General features: G+C 46.7%; 1 protein-coding gene and 1 long non-coding RNA gene across 9 annotated transcripts in view; one reads left to right on the forward strand and one right to left on the reverse strand.

Annotated features, from left to right (window-relative positions):
- The window catches only part of IQSEC1 (IQ motif and Sec7 domain ArfGEF 1), a 460032-nt gene that overhangs the window by 329870 nt on the left and 115824 nt on the right, over positions 1-14338 (reverse strand). The gene's annotated exons all lie outside the window — the stretch shown is intronic.
- On the forward strand, positions 167-12911 carry LOC113594660 (uncharacterized). 3 transcript variants are annotated; one of them, XR_008296985.1, is made up of 6 exons: positions 167-1916; positions 8838-9000; positions 9475-9529; positions 9703-9775; positions 11531-11698; positions 12241-12911. It is a non-coding gene; the product is annotated as an uncharacterized LOC113594660 (long non-coding RNA). The 3 variants fall into 3 exon arrangements; XR_003415086.2 differs by lacking the exon at positions 12241-12911 and having other exon boundaries at positions 169-1916; positions 11531-12179; XR_003415085.2 differs by lacking the exons at positions 167-1916; positions 12241-12911 and adding an exon at positions 2840-4352 and having other exon boundaries at positions 11531-12181.

Consider the following 14338-nt stretch of genomic DNA (forward strand, 5'->3'; position numbering starts at 1 on the left):
TTCACGGGGCCCACAAAAGTGCTCCCTCATAGGACGGACGGTGTTCCCCCGGGAAGGTCAGGACACCCTCGGACCCACAAGTTCTGCTCTCTGGGGCTGCACTGGCTTGAGGAGAGACCTGGCCAGCCTGTGCTTCAAAGACAAGAGGATGCGTCTTGTGAAACACATGACTTTGTGGTAGGAAAAGACCGGATTCAGTGGGCAGAGAGGGGACGTTTAGGACCTGAAGTCCCTGGGTGGGGAAAAACACGCATTTTGGAACAATGCTGGGAGGGCCTGACCATAGCGAACCCCTTCAGGTGTGTGGTTCCCCTTAAGCGTGTACCAGGCACCAACCTCCTCCCCGTCAGGTCCCCCTCAGGAATGTGACAAAAGACCTGGCTAAAACTAAGTAGCAGGCCATAAAACGTATGACCCACAAGGGATTGATATGGCCACAGACCACCCCACACACAAGGGGGTCGAGGCAATCGGGAATGGACAAACCAGCACCTAGAGTGATCAAGTCAATAAGGGTAGGACCTGAGAAGGAACGAGGGGGAAGGGAAGAGAGGGCTGACTGGAACCTTCTAAAACAGAGACCCTCGCCTAGAGGCCTCGGGCATTCACTTTCGAACGCCCCCTCTCTGCAAAGAGACCTTTGCTACTGCCCTTCCTTTCTGATCTTCTACTCTAATCAACTGGCCTGCTGCTCATTTTGTGTCTCCCTCTTCATTCTTCGAAGTGGCGAGACAACAAACCCCGGGTACTGAGGTACTAAATAATCCCGCACCGATTTGGCCCGAGTGATGTGCTCCCTGAGCCCTGAGCTGGAAGAGGCCTCCTGTGTCTCTGCAGGAAAATGGGTGAATGTGGCCCATCCACACCAAACAAGGGATGCTAAGCGGCCAGGAGAACACACAAGCCCTGGCCACCCCCAGCAGCGGGGGGGAGTGGCTGAGGCAGCCAGAGAAGGCACATGTCACAATCCACCTGAATGAAGCAAAGCAGCCAAAACTCGGTGCCTCAGCCGAGAGGTGCCCACCTGGGAGTTAAACCATGAAGCCACAAAAGTCGGGCCACCAGTCCTCCCCCAGAGAGACGTTGCTGTCGGAGGAACAGTACGTGGTCGCCGGGCTGCTGGGCCCCCCCCCCTTGTGGACTTGGGTGGTGAGGGAAGGTGTCTGTACCATAGTGAATCTGTGACCCCCCCCCCGACACACACACACACACACACCCCTACATATGTATACGGACACTTCGTATGTCCTCCATACGTAGAAGCCGCAATTTTAAAATGGAAAAACAGGAACAGACTGTTTGGCAAGGTGACGAGTTATTTTCAAAAGAGGGCCAGAGCCCCCACTCTGTTCCTCAAACATCCGGGCCCATTGTCACAGGTGGGTTCCTCGGGCCATACCCAGTGGCCCCTGCGCCCTCGCCGGTAGCAAGTAAGGTGAAAAGCAGGTGTCTCCCAGCCACGTGTGTTCTAGTTGCCTGAACCCTCATTCTAGAAGGGCCACGGACTCCTGCCTGGCAATTCCAAGTGGCATTGGCACACGCCAACACAGGCCACACTGCCCCCCACTGTGGCAGGTGATGGATGACCAGAAGGGCCAACAGAAGCGTGTGATGCTTCCTCACCCCAGGGGATGCAGCAAGGAGCCGATGAGGCCTCCATTAGCTGGAAGACGCTCCAAAGCTGTCCTCCGGGGGCCTGGAGCCACAGGAGGCGCCATCCTTAGGAGCAGCTATAGAAGGTTCTTGTTTTGTTTTCCACTTCCTTAGAGCTGTGGTAGAAAAGCAAGCAAGCAGAGCCTGTGTGTGCACGCCCACGAGCACACGTGCATGTGTGCATCTCTTAATATCCACCTTGACCTCGCCCTGCGGGAAGCCAGCCGAACTGTCCTGTGAGCGGCCCTGGAGAGACCCACGTGGTAAGGTCCTGATGCCCCGGCCACCAACCATGTGTTGGTAGCTTACAGGTACATTTCCCAGCCCCCCGGCTGATGCAGCCCCAACCGACACCTTGCTGGCGATCTCAGAGACCGTGAGTCAGAACCACCCAGCTACCCTGCTCCCGGGCTCCTGACCCACGCGCACCAAGACAAGAAAAGGTCGCCTCTGTAAACCACTAAGTGTTGGGGTCGTTTGTTACACAGCAGTAGAAAATGCTCCTCAACGCCTCTCCCTTGCATCACCCCACGGGGTAGCCTTCACTCCGCCCCATTTGAAGTGATCTTACTTGTTTACTGTATCTATTCCTCAGGAAGGGGGTGCTCCAAGGAGATAAGGGGTTTGTTAGGTTCACTGTGGCATCTCCGGTGCTAAGACAATGTAGAGGCTGCTGGTTAGTGGCTGAGTTACAGTGATGTGTCAACACCAGGAGCCCATCATTCTGGGATGTCCCGTGTCTGAGAAGCCAGGACATGCCAGGGAAACAAGAACAGACCCTTAGTCAGAGCTTCCTGGTCCCAGCCCCAGCACTGCCACTTCCTGCTGCCCAGTGGCCTCAGAATGTCACTCAACCTCTATGAGCCTCAGTTTCCTCATCTGTGGATCGAGGATGATAACGACCCCCACGAGTGCTTTAAGGAGACAAGGCTTGAGTGTGACACACAGCAGCTGATTGATAAAGCCGCTTCTCTCACCACCTGCCTGAGGTGTCACTTGAGAACACGGGCTCCCGGCTGCTGGGCGGCCGCTCATGGGCAGACCTGCAGCGCAGGAGGGAAGGAGGGAGGGGTGATTCTGTAGTAGATGATGTGTCTCCAAGTGCCAGAGCCCAGCGTGAGGCCTGGCATCCAGCGGGCTGCGGGGGGGGGGAAGGGGGGGATGTTTGTTACGTGAGCCCATAACGGAGCTGGCTGCCACCTCACGCTAAGAGTGGCACACAGCGGTCCCTATTTAAACTGAGGATGGTCATGCTCATGTTTGAACCTCAAGGCATAGTGGCACAGTCTTAGGGCAGAAGGAGTAATAAATGCTGTGGGGAGAAGGAGCAGAGAGCGGCTGGGCAGAACTCTGGCGAGGGCGACACCTACACATGCACGCTTGGCCGTGGCGTCAGCGTGGGTGAGGTGGCAGGCGGCTGGGAGCATACTGGAGCCCTCTGGTTCCCTGCCGAAGGGGGTGAGAACCAGGAATAGGGCGCCTTTCCAAACTGGCACAAACAGATGCAAGGTCACAAATGCAGCCTCACACCTGTTCAACCAACACCCGGAGCCAGCATGAGGCTTTACATGTGTGCACGCGTAGGCCACGGATGCGTTAGTTTGAGTGGCCCCAGACATGCCTGGAGACAAGGATTGTGGCACAAGTTGTTTATTTGGGAGGTGAAGGCGAGGGGGGAAGGGAAGTGAGAAAAGGAAGGGAAGGCAGCGAATCAAGGCTATCAAGCCACCCACCGTGCAGGAGCCCACTACTGTGGAAAACAGGAATCGGGCCACCAGGAAGCCGTGTGCAGAGCTCTCCCAGCCAAGAGGCAAGGCAGCCGGGGTACTGGCTGAAGTGCCCCGGGAATGCCGTCTCCACACTTCGGCCTACCGCCCAAGTGGCCAAAGGGTCTCCAGCAGCAAAGAGGTGCTGGCAGTTAGAAGTCAGGCCAGTGTGTACTGAGGAGGCTAGGGCAAGGGACGCTGGTAGCCAGTGCTCTCTGGACTAAGAGAAAGCATCCCGTTGTCCTTATGACAACACAATGGATGATTAAGCCCTCATGTGCCTTTCAGAAAGTCAAGGGTGTAAGGAACCATTCTGGTCACTCTTGTTTTGATTCTGTGGTGGACCTTGTGGACTGAGTCATTAAACAAGGGTGCCGATCCCCTCCTTCCATGCCCTGTGGTAGTTGGTCTCTGGAAAAAACTGAAATCTACATTTCCCAGACATCCTTGCAGCTAGGTTTCTGTGGGTGGTCTCAGCTGCTCTAGATAGATGCCTGCCCAAGGTACAGAAGGTGAAAGTGAGCAACACAGAGTGGTGGACAGATGAGGCGCCCCAGCTGGCAGGGAACAGAAAGGTGTGGTTCCCCCACAGCAGCTGGCTCCAGTGTTTGGGCCTGAGCATCACAGACAGTGGTGTTTCCGTGGCAATAGTCTCAGGCAGGGTTAGCTGATTGTCCAGGCTATGCTGTCCCTGGCCATGAAGCATCAAAGTTTATTCCCCTGGTAGTTCTGGAATCGCAATCCGAACACCCAGGAATAAATTCCACTCTGCTCAAACCAGAAAGAGTGGATTCTGGTGTCTGCGACTAATCACTGCGACTAGATACAAATTCAGATTCTGAAATCACCTCTATTGTGTTTTCTCGTGTGGAAGAAATACAGAAAAGCTTAAGAAAAACAAGTATAAATCATCTGCAATCCCACCACCTGGAGGTAATGACTATAACATTTTTGCAGGTTTATCTCCAGGCTTTTTTTTTTTTAATCTTTTTATACAGTCAAAAGACAGTTTGTACTGTTCTATGCCAGCTTTGCTCACTTAATGTGGATTAGAAATGTGCCCCAGTGACCCTGTTCCTGAGGCTTTTAGCAACCTGGACCAAATCAGAGTCCCCTCCGTCGACTTTTTTCTTTAACCTCTCTACTGAGGTGTAACTGACCTACACAAAGGTGTACGTATTTAATGTATACAACCTGATGACGTATGAGATAAGTAACATCTGTAAAACCATCATGACTGTCTACACCATAAACACATCCATCACCTCCAAAAGTTTCTTCCACCCTCTTTATTTATTATTATTTTTTTCTTGGGGCACCTGGGTGGCTCAGTCAGTTAAGCATCCAACTTTAGCTCAGGTCATGATCTCAGGTCATGATCTCAGCACAGGCTGACAGCTCAGAGCCTGGAGCCTGCTTTGGTTTCTGTGTCTTCCTCTCTCTGCCCCTCCCCAGCTTGCACTCTGTGTGTCTGTGTCTCTCTCTCTCTCTCAAAAAATAAACATTAAAAAAAATTTTTTAAAACTGTTATTTTTTTCTGATATGAATACTTAACCTAAAAATCTACCCTCTCTGCAAAGTTTTACATATATAAAATGGCAATATTAATGATAGGCACTGTGCCATGTAAATCTCTAGGACTTACTCATCTTGTCCAACTGAAACTCTGTGCCCTTTGACCATCACCTCCCCATTTCCCCCTTTCTCCAGCCCCTGGAAACCACCATTCTACTCTCTTTTATATCTGACTATTTTTGCTTCCCCATCTAAGTGGTATTATGTAGTGTTTGTCCTTCTGTATCTGACTTATCTCACTTAGCATAATGTCCTCCAGGTTCATCCATGTTGTTGCAAATGGCAGGATTTCCTTCTTTTTAAAGGCTTACTAATATCCCATTGAGACTATATACCACATTTTCTTTGTTCATCATGAGTCGATATGCATTTAGGTTGCTTCCATGTCTTGGCTACTGTGAACAATGCTTCAGTGAACATGGGGGTGCAGGTATCTCCTTGAGATTATTTTGATTCCTTTGGGTATGTACCAAGAGGTGGCGCTGCTGAATCATATGGTCACTCTATTTCTAATATTTTATCTGGCTTTCCTGTCAGGGTAATGTTGGCTTCATAAAATGAGTTCAGAAGTATCGTGTTTCTTCCTGTAGGTTTTGGAAGCATTTGAGGATTGCTATTAATTCTTTGAATGGTAGACTTCACCTGTGAAGACACCTGGTCTCACTTTCCCTTGTTGGGAGGTGTTTGGTTACTGATTCAATATTCTTATTTATTGTTAGTGTGTTCAAACTTTCTCTTTCTTCCAAATTCTGCCTTGGTAGGTTGTGTGTTTCTAGGGATTTGTCCTATTCTTGCAGGTTGTCCAATTTATTGGCATAAGATTGTTCATAGTCGTTTCTTTTCTTTTTTATTTCTGTGGCATCTGTTGTGATATCTTCTCTTTCATTTACAATTTTCTTTATGTCCTCTCTTTTTTGTTTTAGTCTTGCTAAGGGTTTGTCAATTTTGTTTCTCTTTTCAAAACACCAAACTTAGTTTCATGTATTTTTTTCTACTATTTTTCTATTTTCTATGTGATTTATTTCTGCTCTGATCTTCATTATTTCTTTCCTTCTGCTAACTCTGGGCTGTGCCTGTTCTTTTTCTAGAACCTTGAGGTATAAAGCTAGATTATTTATTTGAGACTTTTCTTTTTTATGGAGGTGTTTCTCAGTACCTGTTAATATTGTTTTTGCAAAGTTTTGGTATACTGTATTTTCATTTTCATGTGTCTTGAAATATTTTCTGATTTCCCTTTTAGTTTTTTCTTTCCAATGACTGTTCAAGGATATGTTGTTTAATTTCCATGTATCTGTGAATTTTCCCATTTTCTTCTGTCACTGATTTCTAGCTTCATTCCACTGTGGACAGAAAAGATACCTGGGACGATTTTTGTCTTGTTAAATTTGTTAAGACTTGTTTTGTGACCCGTTATGTGTTTTATCTACGAGAATGTTCTGTGTGTGCTTGAGAAGAGTGTGTATTCCGCAACTGTTGGGTGCTCTATATGTCTTTTAGGTACATTTTGTTTATAGAGTTGTTCAAATCTGCAATTTCCTTATTGATTTTCCATTTGGATTTTCTGTCCACTATTGAAAGTTGGGCATTGAAGTCTCCTACTACTGAAGTGTCCTTCAGATCTGTCAATGTTTGCTTTATATGTTTAGGAACTCTGATGTTCAGTGCATACATATTTATAATTGTTACATCTTCCTGTTGAACTAAAACCTGTTATCATTACATAATGATCTCTCTTATAGTTCTTGACTTAAAGTCTATTTCATCTCATATAAGTATAACCACCCCTACTCTCTTTTGGTCACCATTTGCAAGGAGTATCTTTTATCTAGCCCTTCATTTTCAGCCCTTGTGTGTCTTTGAAGCTAAAGTCTCATGTATTCAATATGTAGTTGGAGCCTGTTGTTTTATCCATTCAGTCTTTCTATGGCTTTTGATGGGTGGGTTTAAACTATTTACACTTAGTTATTGATAGGTAAGGACTTACTATTGGCATTTATTCATCATTTTCTGTTTCTTTTGTAGTTATTTTATTCCCCTCTTACTCTTTTGCTGTCTTCCCTTATGATGTGATGATTTTTTTGATATTATATGCTTTGATTACTTTCTTTTTTGTGTGTATCTTCTTTAAATACTTCCTTTGTGGTTACATGAGGCTTACACACAACATCTTATAGTTTTAACAGTCCATTTTAAGCTGATAACAACTTGATTTCCATCACATACAAAAACTCTACACTTTTACTCCCCCCACACACATTTTATGTTATTGATGTCACAATTTGCATATTTTATATTGTGCACCCTTAACAAATTTTTATAGTTTTAGTTATCCTTAATACTTTTGTTTTTTAACTTTTATACTTGGGTTAAGAGTGATTTATGTATAATCATTACAGTATTGCACTGTTCTTTATTTGTCTTTATATTCACCCTTACCAGTAAGACTTATACTTTCATATACGTTTGTGTTGCTGTTTAGTGTCCTTTCATTTCAACTTGACAAACTCCCCTCTCTTGGTCTAGTGAGGGGTGCCTGGGTGGCTCAGTAGGTTTAGCATCCAACTTTGGCTCAGGTCATAATCTCGTGGTTTGGGAGTTCAAGCCCTGCATCAGGCTCTGTGCTGACAGCTCGGAGCCTGGAGCCTGCTTCAGATTCTGTGTTTCCATCTCTCTCTGCTCCTCCACTTCCACACTCTGTCTCTGTCTCTGTCTCTCTCTCTCTCAAAAACAAATAAACATTTAAAAAAAAAAAGTTCTAGTGATAACAAACTCCCTTGATTTTTGTTTGTCTGGGAAAGTTTTGATCTCTCCTTCATTTTTATTTTTTTTAAGTTTATTTATTTATTTTGATGCCGGTTGGGGGGGCAAAGAGAGAGGGAGAGAGAGAATCCCAAGCAGGCTCCGCTTTGTCACTGCAGACCCAAATGTGGGGCTAAAACTCACAAATTATGAGATCATGACCTGAGCCAAAACAAGAGTCAGATGCTTAACCAACTGAGCCACCCAGGTGCTCCTCTGCTTCATTTTTAAAGGGGAATTTTGCCAGGTAGAGTATTCTTGGTTGGTAGATTTTTTTCCTTCAGCATTTTGAATATATCATTCCACTCTCTGCTAGCCTTCAAGGTTTCTGCTAACAATTCTGCTGATAATCCTAATGGAGTTCTGTTGTATATGATGAGTTGCTTTTCTCTTGCTGTTTCCAAACTTTTTGACTTTTGACGATTTTCATGTGCTTCACTGTAGACCTTCTTAGATTCAACCTATTTTGTATCTTTTGGGCTTCATGAATCTGGATGTCCATCTCTCTTCCTAGATTTGGGGAGTTTTCAGTCAGCCATTACTTCTTTAAATAAGCTTTCTGCCACCTTCTCCTTCTCTTCTTCTTCTGGAGCACCCATTATTTTATATTGGTTTTCTTGATGGTGCCCCATAAATCCTGTAGGCTTTCTTAGCTCTTTCTTATTCCTCTTTCTTTTTGCTCCTCTGAGTAGACAGTTTCAAATATCCTCTCCTCAAGTTCACTGATTCTTGCTTCTACTTGATCAAGTCTGCTACTGTACTGACTTTTTCAATTGAGGCATTGTGTGCTTTAGCTCCAGAATTTGTTTTGGTTCTTTTTTATGGTTTCTCTTTGTTGAACTTCTCATTTTGATCATAGATTGTTTTTCTACCTTTTGTTGTCTATCTGTGCTCTCTCATAGTTCAATGAGATTTTTTAAATGACAATTTATAATTCTTTGTAAGGCAATTCATAGATCTCCATTTCTTTGGGGTCAGTTAATGGAGTCTTGTTTTGTTCCTTTGGTGATGTTATGTTTCCCTGATTCTTCATGATCTTTATAGCTTGTGGTGGTGTCTGCACATATAAAAGAAGTAGCCACCTCTTCCAGTATTTATGGACAGGATTTGGGAAGAAAAGACCTTCATCAGACAGCCTGCCTAAAGATTCTGGAGATCTCTCAAACCTTTTCTATGGACCACTCCACTTCCACTACATTCTGGGGAGGTAATCTTAGGATTGTGTGCCTTCTCTAAATCCCACAGAGCCATGCCAGGTGCTGAGAGTTACCCATTGCTTTCCCCTAGGGCATTGCCCTAATATGCCAGGGCACTGGGTGCAGGTTCCACTTCCTCCCCTCCCCTCTGTAAAGCATGCCTTAGGATTTTGTGCCCTCTCCCTACCCTACACAGCCATGTTGAGTGCCAAGAGTTAACCACCCCCTTTCCATAGGGTAATGCATCAATATGCCAGGACAATGGGTAAAAGTTCCACTTCTCTCCATCCCTCCTGAGGAAACAGTTTCAGAATTATGTACCTTCTCCCAATCCTGCAGAATCAAAACTATTGCTGAGATCCTTCCTAGATGTGGAGATCTGCATGCCATGTGTGGGGATGTGTGGAGCCCCATCTGTGGGGGGTTGTGGCTTGGGGACATACATGCTAGTTGCTATAAGCGTCTGCCCTTTACTTTGTTCTCAGCTGCTCTCCGATGATCCAAGCCATACCAATTTCCTCAGTGCTCTAATGTGCCAAGGTAAGCAGGGCTTTTGGGCATTGCCCCCAAAGGTCAGGAAGCTGGACCCTTTCTTGTTCTTTCTCCTGAGGGAGAAGTCATGGACTACGGGGATCTCTCTTGGCTCTGAGTTTTGTTGGTCGGGGGTAGGGATGATGCATGCAAAGTGCAACTGCTCCTTTTACCCTTTTCAGTTTGACTGATGCTGGATTTTGTGGTCCACTGGGGTGCTGATACCTTCAACTGAACTCCAGAGCTCTCAAAAAGGTATTTTGTATGTAGGTGATTGGCAAGTCAGTGTTTCTGTGGGGGGAGATAACGCTAGGACCTTCTATTCTGCCTTCTTACTGATATCATTTTCCTTCTCCATCCGCTGTTATAACACTTTAAGAACAAAAGACATACTCTACCCACAGCCTACAAGGCCGGAGGAGTCTGGGACTGCTCGTTTCTCCAGCTTCCTCAGCATCCAGCTTCCTCCTGGCTCACCCTGCTCCAGCCACACATCTCCCAAACAGCCAATCTCCCCACCTCCAGCATGCTGGTAATTCCCATTCCTTCTGCCTGGATGATCTTTTCCTACCTGTTTGTTTCGCTGGATCCCTCTCATCTTTTGGATTTCACTTTAAATGACAGCTCCTAGGACAAGCTTTCCCTATTTGCTGCATCTGAACAGTCCTTCCCAACCCACCCAGGATTCTCTACCACATAACCCCATTCTTTCTTTGTTGTACTGGTCACAGTCTGAAATTGTCTCATTTGTCCACTTGCTTACTGTCTGTCTTGCCCAGTAGAATGTCAGCTCCACCAGGCCAGGCACTGTGTCTATCCAGTTTATCACTATATTCCCTGCTTATTCCCCCCAAAATTGTTTTTTAAAGCAACATTTCAAATGGTAACACAGCAGTCAATGTTCAATGTGTCATACTTGACTTTGCCCTTTCTTATTTGTGAATACATAGTAGTTTCTGAGTATAAATAATACTGCAATTGACATCTTTGTGCATAATATTCTTTGTCCCTGCCTCTTGTGACTTTGCTAAGCAACAGTCTCAGAAGTAGAAATAGCAGCTCCGTCAAAAAGCATGAATATTTTTAAGGCTCCTTCATACACACGACCACACTGTCTTCCAGAAAGTCTGAATTAAAGACCTAACATAGGTCCCACCACCCCTGAATGTGAGGGCTAAGAGACGAGAGATGAGTCTTTAGCAGTGCACATAAATCAACTGGGCACCTGATTAAAATTCAAATTCTGATGGAGGAGGTCTGGAGTGGGGCTCAAGATGCTATGTTTCTGGGGCGCCTGGGTGGCTCAGTCGGTTAGTGTCCAGCCCTCGATTTCAGCTCAGGTCATAATCTCCCAACTGTGAGATCAAGCCCTGTGTCAGGCTCCATGTTTAAGATTTTTCTCTCTCCCTCTGCCCTTCTCCCGCTCACACTCAATCTCTCTCTCAAAAAAAAAAAAAAAAAAAAAAAAAAAAAAAAAAAGATGCCTTATTTCTAACAAACTCCGAGGAGAATCCCTCCAGAGGTTCTCATCCTCATGCTGTTTGCCATCAGTGTCCAGGTTCCCTACTGAAACAGCCTCTGGGCACCTGTGCCATATCCATCCCCAAGCCCCCAAGGCCAGCAGCCCCAGGAGGAAAGCCTGTGCTTGTTTCCAATTCTTCTTGTCTCCATTTGGTTCTTAAGTCCAGGTTCCATGACACCTGGTGTTACGTGCAGTTCTTAGGGGTTTTGAGTTGGGTTTTCCACCAGTTGTGGGGTGCACTTATCCCTTAAGATCCTAGGATGCTCCACTGTCCCGGATGGGACCGTAGACATCTGTGACTATGTTTCCTGCCTGCCCTTTACTTCCTCATCTTATACCAATAATACATCTTTTTTCCTTTGAAGACCTTGCCCCATCAGTTTTTCCTAGTCTATATAATTTGGGGGATGTTAACTCTCTACAGAATCAAAAGGTGGGCACATAACCTAGATCTGGCCAATCAGTGGATTTCATGCCTTTTGTTTTAGTAACGGATCCAAGGCTGGACATGTGACCTGGGCCCAGCAAACCCATGCCAGGACTTGCCACAGAACTTTTGTGAACGAGAACCTCTCTTCCCTTGGGGAGCTGTTGGGGCTACCACCCACAACAAACTGACTAGACAGTGAGGCCAACATGGAAGGCAGAGGGCGAAGGTAACTCCTGATGACACAATGTGAGTCGCTGGGTAAAACCGGACCCGATGCTGTTTTGACTTGGATGGGAGTGGACTACAGGGAGCTGGGACCAAAGCCAGCAAAGCAACACACGAGCTTGAGCACTGATGTTCGTGCATGTCAGTGTGTTCAGCATAAACTATGGAGGGAAGAGGACTCCAGAAAGAGAACCCCCAAGAGTGTGCATGCACACATCACGCTCACAGTTCAGGCCACAATAGTGCGGGTCATGGCAGGGGGCTGGGAGGACCTACAGTCAACAGAGGAAGGTCTGCTCTAGCTGAATAGGAGGCTTTACCACATTGTTGGCATCTCTGTATGATACGCAATTAGCTTTGAAACAAGAATAAAAATAAGGCATCAGTCAGCTATAAAGTAGCTTAATGGGTGCATGAATCGAAACAACATTTAAATATGGTACAGCAGCCTATTTGGAGCCTTTAAAAAGCCTCGTGCTGTTGATCTCTCCCCAAGGAGGAAATCCTTGGTGTTGCTGCCCTCTCTTTCTTATGGATGAACAGGGCCTTCAAATGCATCATCTCCTGGGATCCACGGAGGGACAGGTGGCTGGGTCAAGGTCACACAGGCTACTGAGGCACAGCAGACCTGCGGACAAAGGTCTTCCTACTACAACCCCGGGTTTGATGCATCACCAGAGGCAGGTTTCCTCAGGAGCCACGGAGGCTGAAGCCGAAGAGCCCTCACTTGTGTGACCCTTTCTTTGATCTGACACGTAATTCTGGGTTCTTTTTCTTAAAAAGTGCCACCCAAAAATATATAAGTTCTACGCTCTAGGCCCACAAGGCATGGATCAGCCCCAATCCCCAGCCACACCCGAGGCTGTTTTCCCACTCCTTTCTCCCCATCTTTCAAGAACCCCAAACCCACAGGGCGTTGTCACAGACTTGAAATAGCTACTCAAAGCCTCTGCTGCCAGAACGTCTCTGCTCGTCCTTATCTGCAGTTTCCTCCCCATTACTGATGATTTAGACACTTGTTATGTAAATGACATCTACAGAGACCCATTCTGTGAAATGCTTACAGGACTCTTTTAACGTCTTCATCATTTTAAAAATAAAACCAAATCCTCCTGCTTCTCCCTGGGCCAGTTTCTGGGAGTCCACAATCCCTTGGGCCATCTCAGGGACCTCTTTCCCATGCCTTCTAACCTGTCAGGGTTGGACGAGGGCTGATGTCAGTCACACTTGCTTGGCCCAGACTCAGTTTCTGCCCAGACGTCCCCTCCCTGCCCCTCAAGCCTTCTCAGACTTTCAAGGGCATCCCAGTCTTAAGACTGAAGAGACACACCTGCCCTCCCCACCCCTGTGCTCAGGGGCCCCCAGAGCTGGCAGCGCTAGACCAGAGAGAGGGGGCTGCCCAGGGGTAAAGGCGGAGGGGGGGGGGGGGTCTGGCACCCTGCCCAGAACCACCTTAGGGCTTCTCACCTTCCTTCCTAGAATGTGATTCTCAGCACCCCACACTCCCAGTACAAAAGGGGACCCCCGCTTCTCCTGAAGTTACATGACTGATGTTCATGGTATCATGCTGCAGAACTACTTGAAAAGTAATAGTTCCAATGATAATAATTATTGCTTTTTATTTTATTTTATATTATTATTATTACTCTTATTATGACAACTAACATTCACTCAGCTTGTACCACAAACCAGGCCCCATTCCAATCATTATACACATACTGACTCATTTAAACCTCGTGATGTCCCAGGAGACAGGCGGTGCCTTGACTTCATTTAACTTTTCCGCTCTCTGGGGCTTCTTTGTTTTAATTGCAAAAGGAACACATGCTCGTTGGAGCAAACCGAATCGTCCAGAGGTGTGTAAGAGCACGTCCACAGTGTCCCCCGTGCCCCCACTCTCTCCCTTCCGTCCCTGTCTACTGCACTCCCCTGGCCTAACCAAGGAGAGTGGTTTCAGGTACCCGATCTGTGCATATGCCAATGTGTGCAGCGCATATTGGGAGGCTCTCTTAGAATCATCCTCCCCATGCTATGGAGGAGGGAAGTGCAGCTCAGAGAGGTTGAGTGACTCCCCCAAGGTCACACAGCAGGCGAGTGGAGGAGCTGACACTTGACTCCCGAATTTAATGGCAAAGTCTGTGACCCTATCCACTGGCCCGCATTGCCTCCAAAAGTCTTAACAGCTTCGAACAAAATGGGTGGTAATGATCATAATGATAGAAAATAGCAGTGCACATTGATTACGGAGCACAGTACCATTTGGGGTACATTATACATACTCATCTAGACTTTCCCAAAGCCTACTACTCTCACAGTCTCTCTCCCATTTCACAGAGAAGGGAACTGAGGCATCATGAGGGGAAGCCACTGCCCCAGGTCATGCAGCTATAAGCAGTGACAGAGCAGGATACAGACTCCAGGTCCTCAACTATAAAGTCAGCCCAGGAAGGATGTTGGGGTAGGAAAGGGCAGGGTTTGGTAGGATGGCCACTGTCCGCATCTCGAACTCAGAGGGATGGATGAGAGTGCCTCATGCTGACCACCTCAGGGCCTTTGCACAGGTGGTTCCTCCATGACTGTTACCCCTTGCTTGGCCTAAATAATGCTTGTTACCCCTTCGGCTCCCAGCTTACTTAGCAAT

The sequence above is a fragment of the Acinonyx jubatus genome, chromosome A2 (genome assembly GCF_027475565.1).
Source record: "Acinonyx jubatus isolate Ajub_Pintada_27869175 chromosome A2, VMU_Ajub_asm_v1.0, whole genome shotgun sequence".
Lineage (NCBI taxonomy): Eukaryota > Metazoa > Chordata > Mammalia > Carnivora > Felidae > Acinonyx > Acinonyx jubatus.